The sequence below is a fragment of the Schistocerca cancellata genome, chromosome 9 (assembly GCF_023864275.1).
Source record: "Schistocerca cancellata isolate TAMUIC-IGC-003103 chromosome 9, iqSchCanc2.1, whole genome shotgun sequence".
Taxonomy (NCBI): domain Eukaryota; kingdom Metazoa; phylum Arthropoda; class Insecta; order Orthoptera; family Acrididae; genus Schistocerca; species Schistocerca cancellata.
In genome coordinates this window covers 180,282,649-180,299,470 of record NC_064634.1, presented here as the reverse complement: position 1 = coordinate 180,299,470, position 16,822 = coordinate 180,282,649, and the positions used below count along the sequence as shown (strand labels likewise).

The 16,822-nt window shown below is 41.8% G+C and overlaps 1 protein-coding gene and 1 long non-coding RNA gene across 2 annotated transcripts in view; one reads left to right on the top strand and one right to left on the bottom strand.

Annotated features, from left to right (window-relative positions):
- The window catches only part of LOC126101101 (uncharacterized), a 341,158-nt gene extending 336,880 nt beyond the window's left edge, over positions 1–4,278 (bottom strand). The window contains exon 1 of the long non-coding RNA XR_007522262.1: positions 4,103–4,278. This is a non-coding gene — a long non-coding RNA (uncharacterized LOC126101101). The remainder of the gene's footprint in view (positions 1–4,102) is intronic.
- The window catches only part of LOC126101100 (scavenger receptor class B member 1), a 414,784-nt gene that overhangs the window by 161,842 nt on the left and 236,120 nt on the right, over positions 1–16,822 (top strand). The window lies entirely within an intron of this gene.

Below are 16,822 nucleotides of genomic sequence, written 5' to 3'. Positions count from 1 at the left end.
CCATGTTTATATCCCCATATATCCTGATTTTTTTAAAAAAAAAGAGCAGTGTTACCTTTATGAGTATCGACACCGCACTGAGCATAAATCATTCAGAGTGGAAACGTTGGTATGCAGCCCTATGCGATTCATACCAGAATCGTTGACCAGCAAAAAATTTTTCGGATGGGTGAATTTTTAATATCTCTGTTGTCATATGAACAACTACTTAAAATACGTTCAACAATATTTAGCTATAACTATTATTGGTTGCACGCGTATCATTTTGAGATATATTGAAATTTACTTACATTGAAATTTACTTATATTCAAGAGATGCGTTGGTAGTTGTACACAGAGCTTTCACCTGTGCTCCTTTTGATTTTGTCTGCCGTGAAGAATATCCATTGTCAGATGTAACGATAATACCGTTAATACTTCTATTCAGGATACTACAACTAGGTTATAAGTCAGAGTTGGTGTGGAAAGGGAGAAGAATTTTGTAGTATGTTTAAAGCTCTTTTATCTTTGCACCTAGGTATCGATACAAATCATATATCTTTTTCTAGGAATTTCGTATTATGCGTAGCACAACTGTTTTCATTCTATTCCGCAGCAATACCGCAAAAAAGCAACCAGAAATTGGTTAAAAGGCGCACAAATAACCAGTATTACATGAGTTGAATAATTTATAAAACACTACAGGCACTAAAGTTCCCACTATTGAATGAATGAACACATTCAATAATGCGAACTGAAGTGCCTGTAGTGTTTTATAAATTATTCAACTCATGTAATACTGGTTATTTGTGCTCCTTTTAACCAATTTCTGGTTGCTTTTTTGCGGTACAAACAGATACAAGCGACCGAAGATGATAAAAAGTTACTATGTATCATATGGTGCAGTCGACGTAAGACTATTACGGTGTTAAGTAAAAGAAGATAGCACAGAAGATGATAAAACATGGGTAAAATAGTATATTATTATCGTTTCTGCTTTGCATTAAAAAAACTGCAATATTCAAGAGAATATTTTTTAGTGGAATGATACATAGAAATACGAGTACACATGTGCATCCTTGTTTCTGTTTGATGATTCTAAACTCGAGGCAATGGACTTCTTTTAGCATACTGTGTAAACGCTCCGTGCAATCTACTCTCTCTCTCTCTCTCTCTCTCTCTCTCTCTCTCTCTCTCTCTCTGTGTGTGTGTCTCTCCGAATGCTGTTGGGATGTTTAACACTACTCTTCCTTCCTTTCCATACAGTCACAAAATGTGATATTTTTTATAAACCAATTAACGTACAAACGTCGTCACAATATCTCGTGGTACGTGAACTACGGAACAGTCACTCGAGAAATACTGTCTAGCCGCCTCGTGAGCAAAGTACGGCTCACACAAATGGCGTCGTAACAGGTTTTCACATGTTCCCATAAGACGCTTTGAATATGCCACAAAGTATCTCATCAAAAGGATCCGTACTGCACTACTTTAAAAAAAAAGTCGAAACTATTTAATGGTTCCATTCGTTTGATCCGAAGATAAAAAGGTTCGGTAAACATATGAATATCAACCAGAACGGCTTCTTCATTAATGTGCGAACAACATAGTTTGGACAGTGCCAGGATGTAAGGGAACACCTGCGGATACTTGACACTGAATTCAACAACTGAAAGTGGGACGAGAGTATTGGTTGCTACACGATACTCCCCTTCCCTGGGACTAACACTTTGTCTGCGGTGCCGGAATGTAAACATGCTGCTCAGGCACGACCTGCCCGTGGGGTCTCGGCTGCGCCGTAAACCAGCCGGTTAGGCGAGGCGTGTCGAGGAAGTCTTCTGCGTTGTGATTGCCTAGCGTGTCTCCACCGCTGTCTGTCCTCATCAGCACTTGCGAACTGTACAACAAAGGGTTCGTGACTGCCCGCAAACTGAAGAAGTCGTGCCCGGCGTTTTATGGCTGCTGCCGCACCGCGGGAGGTCACGCGACAAGCCAACACTCCTCAGATGAAGAAACAGCAGAGAGACAGAAGCTTCCGCTGGAACTACACATAGTGCGTCCCGACCTGAGCTCCATGAGGTCAGTGTCAGACACTTAAAGAAACAGTATGTTCGGGAATGGAATGTAATGGAATGTCTCTAACGCCATGGCAGGAGAGTTGGGCCGCACAAAACTCTCACGTCCCAGTTGTTTCGCGAAACGTTTCGCTCTAAACGGTGACAAACATATACCACGATACTTACCTACAGATACTGATTGTCATCAAACAAATGAAGAACCATTTAAAAAGGTATTTTCATCAACAATTCGTAGATAAAATAATTACGCCTTATGTTTACAAGCACTCAAAAATTCTTATTTCGATATCTTCAAGCATTTATGAAATATGATTTTTCGCACTGCCATGTTTAATTTGAATAGAGCACAATGAAAGAGATTCTTATGCGTTCCAAGAATGTTGTAAATATTAGTATTTTGGAAGATTATATAGTGTGTCAGCCAATCTCTGAACAAAAATTTGCCCAGAACATCTTAATTCTAAATTAGTACAGTCTCGTAAAATTTACAGTTGCAGTTGGTACCATTTTACGGTTCCCACCAATCTGGTATCGTCAGCACTGGATGTAAAACGTGACATTTTGTACCTACATGGCATGTGACGTACCATTTGGGACCTTAAAATTGCAATTAATTATTGCAGAAACTATAAATTACGTCATTCGAATAAAACATGTACTAGTAAAATTTACGATGGTTTAGTAGCAGTGTACCTAATTTGACGACTAACGTAGACACTAATAGCAATGTTCTCTTCACCAAAGTATGATTTACAGAATCATTAGTTGCCCAGAATACATCCGGAGTTAGTCTACCTTCTGTCACACATTTAATAGCATCAGTAGTGCGACCAGCTCTAACCTATGTGTAATGCCGAAGTGGTGTCTTCAAAACTGAAATATATATAAATAAAATATAATTCAGACATTAGCGAAACACGAAACACGAAAAACGACTGGATTTCGTTAGAGCCGATATATAATTAAAAACGCACATTAACTACCACTTATGTTTGGAAGGAACTGTAGAATTAAATTTTGAAGATAAAACTATTTTAATAAGAGAAAATACTAGCTTATATACATTCAGAATATGTAACATAAGTAGTTGATGTTTGAGATAATAACAAATACAGAAAAATAATTATGACCTGCAAATCATGCTATATCAAAAATTCACAAAAATAGTTGCTAACAGACGTAGTTTAAATAGATAATCTAAGCAGCTTTCTCTTTCTTGTAGGTATACACAAATGAAGTGGAACAAAGATCTACAATAGAAATAATAATGAAGAGCTTATAAGTTGAATTATAATACCTGCAACAAGAAATGCACGTCTAGTAACAAAAATCTAGAACGCTTCGCTAAAAGAATTAGACCAGAACGTATCTACACATTTAAAAGCGAGTAGTAGGCCACGTAAGCTAGGGAAGCAAAAAGAAGAAATAGGAGAAAAGTAAAAATACGTGCAAAACACAAAACGATGAGGTAACAAGGAAAAAAGGTGGGGAAAAATAAAATTAATTTTTTCTGGATATATTTACGGACTCACTGAGGACGTATCAGCGAGACTAACAAACGAGTAATTTTAAAAGAAGAAATATCCAGTTATTTGGATCACAGAAACAAATATCAAGAAAGAATGGTCAAATAAATGGAATTAATAAAGGGCTACCACATTAAAAACAAAATACATAGTTTAGGCACCTGTGCATAAAACGGTACGAAATCTGGAGCAGTACAAAAAGTATAAAGTAAGTAAAAATATGGAATAATATAACAACACATCGGAAAAGCAAGCTAGAGCCTAGAAATAAGATAAACTGAAGATGAAACGTGATCGTTCGTTAGATCGTTCGGACAGCAAGACATAATGAGGAGAAAGAAACTCATTTGATGCGGAATTCTATGCAGATAGTTAAATTTAATGCACTAAAATATGAAAGCGAACTGAGATTCATTATCACTGAAGGATCAATATACATCATACTAAGCCAACTTAAGTTACGTGACATGAAAATCATTGGAAGAGGACAACAGAAAATGAACTAAAAATAAAACTTACCAATCGCCATCTTTGAGAACAAAGGTATGTTTAATCCTGATCAAAATAAAGCTGTTCATTACTTCATTCACTAGTAAAAAAATATACGTCGGTCACTGTTTGCGGAGCTGTCACAAATTTCCACGAATCCGCTGAAGCACTGCCCCTGACCGGAGCTGGAACAACAGAAGGCTGATAGGTTGAGATCCGACTGGTGTGGCGACGCTGCTGCCACCTGCCTGATTAGTTGAGAACCCTGAAACCGGAGCCGTTAAAGTCGTGTTTGACTCTGAAGGTGAACCAATATTACAGACAAGTTCACAAGTCCATCGCCGCCCTTGTGCGATTGTCGTTCGTCCTTGTATTATCGTGAAAAATGCTTCAATCATTGGAGGTAGCCCTGTTAATGGTGTCTTCGGTAGCTGAACACAAATCAGTGGTGTTCAGAAGTGTTACGTAAGATATGTCGTTGAATTGGTGACTGTAACATCAAGGGAACCAACCCCTGAACAGTAATTGGCCTGAAGGTGAAATCCATATCTAGTATTGTCAGATGTTCCGATTATTAGCGGTGTTAACACGTATTGCATAAACCTTATGTGGGATGTTAAATGTTTAGATTTTTGGTCACTGCTAACAATTCCAAATATAGTGTGTGTTGACTTCAGACATGGTCGAGCACGTGTCAGTTCCGAAATGAGTTCTGAAGGCGACGATGATGGTAACCAAGAAAGTTAGAACGCTGTGCCCTCAGAGGTTCCGAACAGCCGATGAACTAACTGACTCCTCAGCGCATGTCGGAACTGTACGCATGGCTTCCGATGGTGTATTCGTACCACCATGGCGCTGTCTTCTGAATAGCGATATTGTTTCAACTTTTTCCCCTCCCCCCCCCCCCTCCACTTTCGACCACTGACTGGCCACGGATTCTCCAGTCACGCCAATCATTGCGTTTTTGACTTGTGCTGAACTTTTTTTCTATTACAAGCCTTGAGTTCGCACTCGAAAAATGGTACTTCTGACTATAGTCATACGAGTGTACCTTTTTCATTATACATTATAAGGAAATACTTACCTAATTATTGGAAATTTACGTCGTTTATTTGTTATTGTCGTATAGTTCTCTAATCCGCTAACTTTTTGAATCTCCAGTCCCTAAGTTTGTTTCCTCCAAATTGAATGTGGTTAACACTACTGTCAACCGTACCTCTAGACATTGTCTTCACTCATGGTCCATTCATGAAAGACTACTTCTCAGCACTTTCACGCAACAAGTTGCTGAGAACAAAAGGTCAAACGCTAACAGAGTGTCGTATTTGCTGTATATACGGTTGACAAAAACGTAAATGCATATATTCAGAAATGCATTATGATTCTAACCAACTGCACAGACATCTTTCATGCCGAAAGCAAACGATCGAAATGACTGCACTACATGAGTAGGACTACATCCGGAATGCGATGATGTGGAAGGTTTGGTGCAGGATGCACATCTGAATCTATACAGGTGACCTGTCAGAGACAAAAGCAGACTTTCAGAAACTCACATGTTTGCATTTGCTTCATACAGCAACAGTAGTGGTTCTTATTATTTGTAACATGAATCAGACGTGTTCCACAAGATACGATGTTTGCATATTGATCGAAATCTCAAGCTCGCCTACACCATACACAGCCTACAAGTCACCTGAACTGATTTGACAAGTGGATCTTATGAGCTGTTCCTCTTCAAATTCCTTCGTAGTTCTGTGCCGAACATGAATTTACTAAAGCTGCACGGGGAAATTCCCAAAAAACACTTACAAAAATAGCTTTGAAGATTAAAAGATTTCAGAGTGCTGTTAAGTACACGTTTTAAACATTTGAATAAATGTCGTCTGTAATTGAGTGGATTGCGTATTGCTCTAGCAAACGCGAAACAGCAGGTTCGGGTTTCTCTAATCTCAGTTTCCTTACTCTTACTTAAAAGTTATACTTATTATCAAATGGATGCGCTAATTGTCAAATACTAAATCTTAATTGTAGCAAAAATAACGTTTTTCTATTTTTAGTTACTAAGTGCATGAAGATAAATTAAAATTTCATACCGCGATACTATACGCCTCATCGCTAGATGAAGAAACTATATACAACAATAGTGTTCAACTTCTAAAAATAGAAATGTATTTTATTTTCTGTTTGATGCACCAAATTTTAATATATTGTGAATAGTCTATTTGAGCTCGGGCTCAAATGAAGTTGATGGTGATAGGAGATTAAAGAGCAACTTTCCTTCCTTCTTTCATGAGACGTCTTCATTGCAGTACCAAACCAAATTGCGCAGTAGAAACTTTTTTTTTCTTTTACCGCAGCAACATAGCTCCTGCAATAGAGCATCTGCAAAAGTCTCCTTGTCGACATCGCCCCACAGGAGAAAGCGGGTTTTCCCGAGTGAACGAGAAACAAAGGTTTTCGGCCAAAATGTTGCAAAAATACGCTGGCAGAAGTAACGGCGCCTTAGAAATCGTCCGGCACGAAGTGCACCGTCACGTCGCCTATGAGACACGGCCCTTCGCTTAGCCGCACTGCTTCGGCAAGTGTCGAGCGCCGTGTTTGCTGAACGCTAAGACATCGTCACGACGCTGTGTCCACACGCGCCACCAGATGTAGCTCTGTCACTATTACGCTTCGGTATACGGCAGACGCTAGAGTTAAATGTATTAAGTGTGTGTGGCGCTTAAATTGAGCTATCTACGCTCCACTCCCACCGGCAACGTAACGATGTTATGCCAACGTTTGTACGACACAGGCGAGCAGTTATCTGGCTAAACTCGAATCTTGCGCTACTCGAGCCCAGTCTCGTGCGAGGATCGGAAAGCGAGACGTACCAGTTCCTCGCTTGCCCACGCGCAGAATATTTTCCTTCTCGACGGAGAGAAACCATTGCAGGAAGGACCACAGCAACATTCGCTCATGTCTTACAGTTCAACAAACGACTCAGGCTGAAACCTAATTGGCCAACATTGAAGTCTTAAATTTGATTACGACGCAAGCAATGCAGCATTATCAAGTGTTGGCCATTTATAACGCTCATATGTTTGTTCCCGTTTCCACGTCTTACTCTGGTGCGACTATCTTACCAGGTCATACGAAAAGCCTCGAGTGAATCTTAGCGACTGTGGAGCTTTCGCTCCGAAATATGTATCTACGCGCTAGCTTAACAATGTAGTGACTTCAGAAAGCGTAATAAATTTTATTACAAGACAGATCATAACGAGAGAAGTGAGCCAGGTTTCTTATGCAAGACAACATTCGTGCGTTACATAGGGAAGCCAAACAGGATATCGAGGAGAGATGACGCTTCCCAAAGCAGCTGGGCACTACATTTGACAATGGCGTCAACGGCGCCGAGGATCGAGGTCAACGGAATAAGAGGAAATTTCCCAACGCGCGATGGAAGAATCCCGGATAGGATTTAGAGAGGTAATCAAACATTAACGCGATTCCATGTCGAGGGAAGGGTAGAAGGGAATGCTCCAAAGAGATTGAAGAGGAACGTCTGCAGTCAGTCATGTAGTGAATAGAGTGAGTAATCAGTTTCAGTACCGAGCATGCAGAGAGCAGTGGCGCTCCGCTGCAGTAGTAAACACTTCATCCAGGACCAGACGCTGATGGACTCTGATGGACAGTCAGTAAGTGCAAACTATCCAGCGTTTTACAGTATTCGTAGGGAGTAGAGCTGAACAGTGAGTGTGTCACTGTCTCAAAGAGGTAGAATAGCGGAATTTCAGTGAATGGCAGAAACAAGTTACTGCTTGGTATTTGTCTCTTCTACGATAGGCAAAGTGCCGGATGAGTACTAGAGAAGTAGTGCACCGTGTTGATGATCCATTACTTAGGCCAACTCGCAGACCAAGTGACAATAGAGCTCGTCTTTGATAGAGATCTTTTCCAGTAATTATTACAAGCATCTGACATTCTAATAAGGAGTTTTGTTCAGACACCTCACTAGGTAAATTTGTTCGCTAGAACAATCAACTGATTAAAGAAAGACTTGCTGCTTCAGACAACCATTCCTGTCTTCTCCACGAGAGTTGCCATTCTTCTGTAACCTAAACCCCTCCAACCGAGGAGATTTTCTTCCTTTCATCTCCGTTATAAAGGCTAATTACAAAGCAAACCAAATTCACAATGTCGTTAACGTCCTGATGGATCACGCAGGGGAAGGAACCTGTGCCGGGCCGCCATAGCAATGGTTAGCACGCTGGACTCGCATTGGGAAGGACAACGGTATAAATCTCCGTCTGGCCAACCAAATTTAGGTGTTCCTCGATTTGCCTAAATCACTTAAGGTAAGTACACGGTTGGTTCCTTTGAAAAGGCACTGCTGAATTGCTTCTCCGCCCTTCAATACCAGAGTCTATACTCCATCTCTAATAACTCTGCGATCGACGTGATGTCAAATGCCACTTTTTATTCCTTTGCAAAAACTTATCAGAAATAAAAATCTAAACAACCAAAATTAAAATATTCGACGGAAATTTATTCATAAAATATGTTTAAAATAGTTTTACAACCATCCAGTTCTTGAGCAAGTCACAAAGTCAAAGGCGCAGCCACCTTCCCAGATGTAAGCAAGGGCCTTACCTGCATACGTGCGCTGCTACTCTCATGCCAGCGACGTAACGAGTTGCGTGAGCTTCTCGGAAGATGCTGAGCTATCGCGGACGACTACATCCCTTTCCGTCGGAGATGTAGGCCGTGAGATACGTCTTGGGGGACACGTAGCCAACAAGCCGACCTCCACAGGACGATCCGGTACCAGAAGGCGTTAGGCAAGTCCCTTTCATGGCTTCTACCAAGTAAAGGACCCAGTAGACCGTGAAAAGTGAATGTGCCATTCCTGCTATTAGAAATGTGGCACAGTTAAAATTTGCCTACACTAAATAAATTGAAACGGTACTACTACTTGATATAGAGGAGAAATGGAAGACTGACTTTGACAGCCGGCCGCTGTGACCGAGCGGTTCTAGGCGCTTCAGTCAGGAACGGGGTGACCGCTACGGTCGCAGGTTCGAATCCTGCCTCGGGCATAGATGTGTGTGATGTCCTTAGGTTAGTTCGGCTTAAGTAGTTCTAAGTTCTAGGGAACTGATGACCTCAGATGTTAAGTCCCATAGTGCTCATTTGAACCATTTGTCGTCGACATGATGAATCGACCTAAATTTCTGGAAAATTCCTTTTACTTCGTCATGGTTCATTGTGAAGCCAGCATCTCTGTCTCGTTAAGCTTTGTGGATGCTTCGAAATCGGTTGCGAGGGTTTTACGCAAAAACTTACCAGCCTTATTCAAAATGTATGGAATAATGAACAATTTCCTGTCCTCATGAACTGGAAGTTACCAGGCTGACAGTCCAGCATAAAGAACTCTCATAGACTCTCACGTCGGTACCGCTATTACACACAGTCTTTCTTCGTAGCCTTATGCCGTGTCTCCACGGGTTCGGCGTGTTATTTCGTATCTGGTATCGTTATCGTGTGTACGTTGTCGGATGCCCTCCCTGGTGATAGGATTAAAATGTAGCAAACATTCTTTGTACAACTTTATTAAAGTCAATGGAAAAACTTCTTCTGGATCAATGGGTATATAAACCATGCAACATAACATTATCTGCCCTGCGCGTACAACTTATTACACAGTACATTTCTCTGTGAGATACAGAAGTGACGGACACCCCGGTCGATTCCAAGGCTCTCATCTCGACCAGCCTGTGTGTGTTGTTCAGGCTGTATATATGTGAACTGATTTCCTCTAACATCCTCAGAAACAGAATGCACAGTTAGTCAACTGGATGACACGGCACAAGCTGTGAGCGAACGATACGAATTATCGAACAGTTCCATTCAAAGACCACTCATGACAGTTTTTCCCCACTGTAAAATATTGCGGAGTAACCATTGTAGTCTTAATGCAAAATTCTTAGCATAGTTAAGTTCTGTGCTGGCGCTATATGATCTCGTGGTAGTGCCTCGAGCATGAATGTGAGGGGTTCAGAGGCCTCATACAGTATGCCTCCTACTTCGAAATACAACATAAAATGCAAAATAATGAAATCACTAGTAATAACTTAGATTCTGAGTATAACCGTATGATGACTGCGATGTTAAATGTTGTAATGCTAACTGTAGGCACTGTAGCAGAAAAAAGAAACATTGTAGCTCTGGTCCAGACAATGCCTTAAACAAAGTGGCTACAGATAAAAGTTTCATCTGTTTGTATCTGTTTGTATCTGCTTGTCTCTGTAGTTTTCCGTCTTACGCCACTGCTGCGGTCATGGCCAATCCCCCCCTCAATCGCAGGTCGGCCGTGGTATGCAAATACGCGCGGTTTTGCCGAAGGAAGCGTGTTAAGGCCACACTGCTCAGTGCGTCTTATTTCACCCGACGTCGCCACTCTGTTATTTGTAGTACCTTTGTGTGTGTGTGTGTGTGTGTGTGTGTGTGTGTGTGTGTGTGTGTGTGTGTTTCGCACTGTCGCCTTAGTTATACAAGGCGAGGAAGCACTTGCGCAAAGGTGGGCGTGGCAGGTGAGGTACCGCTGTGTCATCTGTCTTTACGTCCACATCTACTTCACTACTTTGCAAATCTAATTGGCGTGGAAAACGTCGTAACTTTTTTTTCTAAATCTTCTACTCCTTCGTTTTCTTGCTTTCTTTTCTTGATTTCCATTGAGTCTCAATCTGTGCGTGTTACATAGAACTTGTTTGGTTTGCAAATATTTATTATTATTCTTGGGTGGTAATTGAGCATTCTTAATTATAATTATTTAATATTTCACTCTCAATAATCTATACAGGGTTCGACCATTTATTTGTGTAAGCTACATTCCTTTCCCTATCGTTCAAATGTACAGCTGTCCAAAGTTCTCATTCTCTATATTCTTGTAACTCACCTCAGGTACGTCATTTTCATAGTTTGGATTTTGTTTCCATTCTCTTCCTTTCTTTTACAATCTTCTCTTTTTATTTGCATATTTGTTACGCTTATTCCATGGCGAGATGCTCAGATATGTAACAGCTCATTAAAAAATAAATTTTCCATCGATGGTCAGTATGCATATTTTAGGATGTGAATAAAAGGATAATTCGGATTACACATTTTGCAAAGATTATTAGATGATACGCTACTAGAGTAATTATATAATGTACCTCACGAATATTTGCTCGTCATGGAATCAGAAACGAACGATGCGATTAACTGTAGTAGTCCAGTCGCGATTGCTCTGGATGTACTGTTGGGACACATTAGGTGTAAGAAGTATTACAAGTAATCAGAATTTAGATATAATTTTAATATAACATGCAGACCAGTGACAAAATATTTTGCAGTTTGTGACAAACGGGACTATTCTGAAATTACAGTACACTTTTTTTCTATAGTAGTGAGCATTGTTTGTCGTTGGTACTAGGCTACAAACAATAGTAAGTGCTATTGGATCCCCTACTCAAGAGCTGGCTAGATATCTTGCCACCTTGTTACAACCGTTTATTGGAAAAACTGATAATCATATTAAAAACTCTATGCACTTCATCGAAAAATTGAAGGAGATTACCGTCAGCCCCAGTGATATTCTTGTCAGCTTTGATGTGGTGTCTCTGTTCACCATGGTTCCTGTCAACGAAGCTCTTGCTTGCATATCTGACATAGTTCCTACTGATATAGTAGCTTTGTTTAGACATTGCCTTTCCACGACTTATTTTCAGTATAATAATGAGTTCTATGAACAAATTAATGGAGTGGCAATGGGTAGCCCTCTAAGTCCAGCCGTTGCTAATATTTTTATGGAATTTTTTGAACAGCAAGCACTGCAGTCAGCTAGAAAAAGGCCTTTGAAGTGGTATCGGTATGTGGACGACACTTTTGTCATATGGAATCACGGTGAAGACGAACTGAACCGTTTTTTGAAGCATTTGAATAGCATCAATTCAAAAATACAATTCACTATGGAGACAGAAAGTAACGGACAGATAAATTTTTTGGACGTCTCAGTAATTAAACGAGCAGATGGGACTCTGGGTCACCAAGTCTACAGAAAAGATACGCATACCGATCGTTATATTCATAAGGATTCAAACCATCATCCCAGGCAGAAGAGAGGTATTATCAAGACATTGGTGGACAGGGCTAATAAAATCTGTGAGCCAGCTTATTTGCAAGAGGAACTAAACCACTTGCGAACCGCTTTCCAGAAAAATGGGTACGCTGGCAAGGAGATAGATAGGGCACTCCATCCCAGAAGAAAAATGTCCGAAAACGTGCAACAACAACAACCATCGGTGGGGAAAGTTTTTCTTCCATTCATCCACAATATTACGGACCGTATCGGGAAAGTGCTGGCCAAGTTCAGAGTTGAAACAATCTTCAGACCCACAAAGAAGATTAGTGAATGCTTAAGATCGGCGAAAGATGCACGACACCCTCTAGCTACTCCTGGTGTCTATAAGATTCCGTGTAGTTGTGGGAAGGTTTACATTGGAACCACAAAAAGAAGTATCAATACTCGCCTAACTGAACATAAAAGGAATTGTCGACTGGGACACACGGACAAATCGGCTGTAGCGGAACATGTTTTCGAAACGGGTGACCATGAAATAAAATTTAGTGAGACGAGCGTGCTAGCTAAGACATCGCATTATTACACACGTATGTATAGAGAGGCTGTAGAGATTTTTAAACACCACAATAATTTTAACAGGAAAGAAGAAGGCTTGAAGCTAGATAAGGTATGGCGATCGACTCTGTACCAAAGATGTGACAATCGATTACCTTCGATCGAGAGTAATGACGCCAGCCAGAGATAGTTTTACTGTTGACAACATGTGACGAGTGGTGGCGCCCTCTACGCGCTCTATATAAACAGGACCTCCACGGCCTAGCAGCCAGTCGTAGACTCACCTCAGATGATGTTGCCCGCAGCTGGCAACGAAACGTCAGGGAGAAGTATTTCTATTATTGGACCACGGCCTCTTAGCCCGGAAGTTTTAATTACTAAACAATACATAGTTGCAAAAAAAAAATTAAATTGTCTTTACAATTTAATTACAGTTACTTACTGAACGAGAATTCTTTTAAGACTTCAACATATGAAGTTGAGAATTTCCGGACACTATCTACTTCTGGCGTGTATGGTGTCTAGCAGCCTATAAAATTAAATGTTAACTGCAAGCTGCAAGTTCTACGGCACAGGCGGGAGTTCTGACATTTTTGAATTGTTACCATTTTCAGCTGTCTTCCTACGAAAACACTGACCTTTTTCGCAGACACTGGCAGCCTAATACCCCATAGATAACAACGCGACAGACTGTTTGAGGGCGCCGATAATTACGAATTTAACTTTGGGGGAAAAATTTTTGTTTTGAATCTATCTATATTACGTCAGTACTGCATTTACGGATACCGATTGATCTCAGTGGGTATATAATGTGAATAGTTGGTCTCTTGAAAGAGTGCCTCAAAATCTGACTGTTTACATACCCACAGATGGTGCATTATTTCATCAGAATATGTGACACTCCAACGAAGATTTCAGATTAGTATTATGAGAGACAAATGGAAGACTCTGGCTTGTTGGGAAGATATGAGAGAGTGGAAAATCACCTGTCAGTAAATGGATATAAACTGATGGAAAACAGATAACGTTGGGTTTACTACCCGACACTGTGCTGTGTAACTGGCTCCCTGTGAAAGCTCGCAAATATCAACCCGTGGACTTTTGACGCATTACACTGAGATACAAATTATCTGCCCGCCGGGATTTAGTGGGTTAGTGTTTCAGCCGGTGTTGTTTGAATGTCTCCGTTCAGTGTCAGCGTGGAGGTATTTTGGTACGGGAGCGCGCTCTTGATCTGTGAACGGCTAGATCTCGGCGAAGGCCGCCCGGCGCCACAATACTGGGGCACGGACACATCGCTTCCAGCTTGCATAAGTCCACATCATCCGGCCAGGAACACGGTCGCTAAATGGCACACAGCAGGGGCCAGGCTATCCCTCACAACTGCACACATTTCTCATTTGTTTAGTTTTACAGCTTCACAAATACGCTACTGGCCATTAAAATTGCTACACCAAGAATAAATGCAGATAATGAACGGGTATTCATTGGACAAATATATTATAATAGAACTGACATGAGAGTACATTTTCACGCAATTTCGGTGCATAGATCCTGAGAAATCAGTAACCAGAACAACCACCTCTGGCCGTAATAACGGCCTTGATACGCCTGGGCATTGAGTTAAACAGAGCTTCGATGGCATGTACAGGTACAACTGCCCATGCAGCTTCAACAAGATACCGCAGTTCATCAAGAGTAGTGACTGGCGTATTGTGACGAACCAGTTGCTCGACCACCATTGAGCAGACGTTTTCAGTTGGTGAGAGATCTGTAGAATGTGCTGGCCAGGGCAGCAGTCGAACATTTTCTGTATCCAGAAAGGCCCGTACAGGACCTGCAACATGCGGTCGTGCATTATCCTGCTGAAATGTAGGGTTTCGCAGGGATCGAATGAAGGGTAGAGCCATGGGTCGTAACACATCTGAAACGTAACGTCCACTGTTCAAAGTGCCGTCAATGCGAACAAGAGGTGACAGAGACGTGAAACCAATGGCACCCCATACCATCACGCCGAGTGATACGCCAGTATGGCGATAACGAATACACGCTTCCAATGTGCGTTCACCGCGATGTCGCCAAACACGGATGCCACCATCATGTTGCTGTAAACAGAACCTGGATTCATCCGAAAAAATGACGTTTTGCCATTCGTACACCCAGGTTCGTCGTTGAGTACACCATCGCAGGCGCTGCTGTCTGTGATGGAGCGTCAAGGGTTACCGCAGCCATGGTCTCAGAGATGATAGTCCATGCTGCTGAAAACGTCGTCGAACTGTTCGTGCAGATGGTTGTTGTCTTGCAAACGTCCCCATCTGTTGACTCAGGGATCGAGACATGGCTGCACGATCCGTTACAGCCATGCGGATAAGATGCCTGTCATCTTGACTGCTAGTGATACGAAACCGTTGGGATCCAGCACGGCGTTCCGTATTACCCTCCTGAACCCACCGATTCCATATTCTGCTAACATTCATTGGATCTCGACAAACGCGAGCAGCATTGTCACGATACGATAAACCGCAACCGCAATCGCGATCGGCTACAATCAAAGTAGGAAACGTGATGGTACGCATTTCTCCTCCTTACACGAGGCATCAAAACAACGTTTCACCAAGCAACGCCGGTAAACTGCTGTTTGTGTATGAGAAATCGGTGGGAAACTTTCCTCATGTCAGCACGCTGTAGGTGTTGCCACCGGCGCCCACCTTTGGGAATGCTCTGGAAAGCTAATCATTTGCACATCAGAGCATCGTCTTCCTGTATGTTAAATGCCGCGCGTGTATCACGTCGCTTCGTGGTGTAGCAATTTTAATGGCCAGTAATGTAGCTAGTATCGTGTAGCGTGGAGTGATGGGAACTGCCGAAAGTGTGTTGGCTCTTCATCGTCTGTACGTGCGTTGCGGGAGGCGGAGGACTATAGTTTAGGGAGAGCAGGATAACTACTGTGATAAGTCAACATCATGACCACTACCAACCACGAAAGCGCATGCGGCCTGGTGACGCTGAGGGCACGTGAACCAGTATGGAAAGTTAAGCGATGATAAGGATCGCGTACGGGAAAACCCACTGACATAAGCGACTTTGACAGAGGGCAGATTGTTACAGCGTAGCGCCTGGGAACGAGAATCTCGGAAATGGCGAAGCTGGTCGGCTGTTCGCGTGCCACTGAGTATCGTCGCCCGCACTTACTGAAAGTGGCTGAAGGACAGTGAATCCACGAGCGGACTACAGGGTTTCGGGTGTCCGCGTCTCACGAGTGAAAGTGGACGTCGGAGGCGTGCCCGCTCTGTGAAATAGGGTAGGCGGCGATCGGTGGAAGATCCCACGACGGAGTACAGTGCTGGCTCAGGTACAAGTGTTTCGGGGTGCACCGTTCAGCGTACATTGTTAAGCTTGGGACATTGAGACTGCGCCGTCGCTAGATGAAAACATGTCACCTGGTCGGACGAGTCACGTTTTTGGTTACACGAGGTCGATGATCGTGTCCGCATACACAGTCAAGGCTTCAATGGGACTTCAGGTAGTAACTCCACGCTCAGAAACCACCAGCCCGTGTGCCACCCCAGTAGATTTGTATGACAAATGTAAATCCAACACTTAAATGAAAAAGTGGTATAAGATAAACGATAAATACAAGGTTGTCGCATGCGTTCTTTCCTAACAACGGTCACAGCGATTTTATAAAAATATTCAGATTGTTGTAAAAAAAAAACTAGCAAAACTTGGTATTCATATTACAGTATTACTGAGAATGGGGCAGTAACTATTAAGACGAACTGCCTATACCATATTCTATCTTTGACATGTTCTAAAGCAGCAACAAAGTTGTTAAACCTACACACTAACAACGCCCCATTGTAACCTTCACACGCTTCCTGTTATGACATAATTTGGATTTCCTTATTGCGCCTTACTTACATGTGTATTTTTATCCTTCATTTTAAAGAATTATTAATTTATAGTTGTACCGGGTGATCAAAAAATTCAGTATAAATTTGAAAACTGAATAAATCACGGAATAATGTAGATAGAGAGGTAAAAATTGACACACGTTCTTGGAATGACATGGGGTTTTATTAGAACCAAAA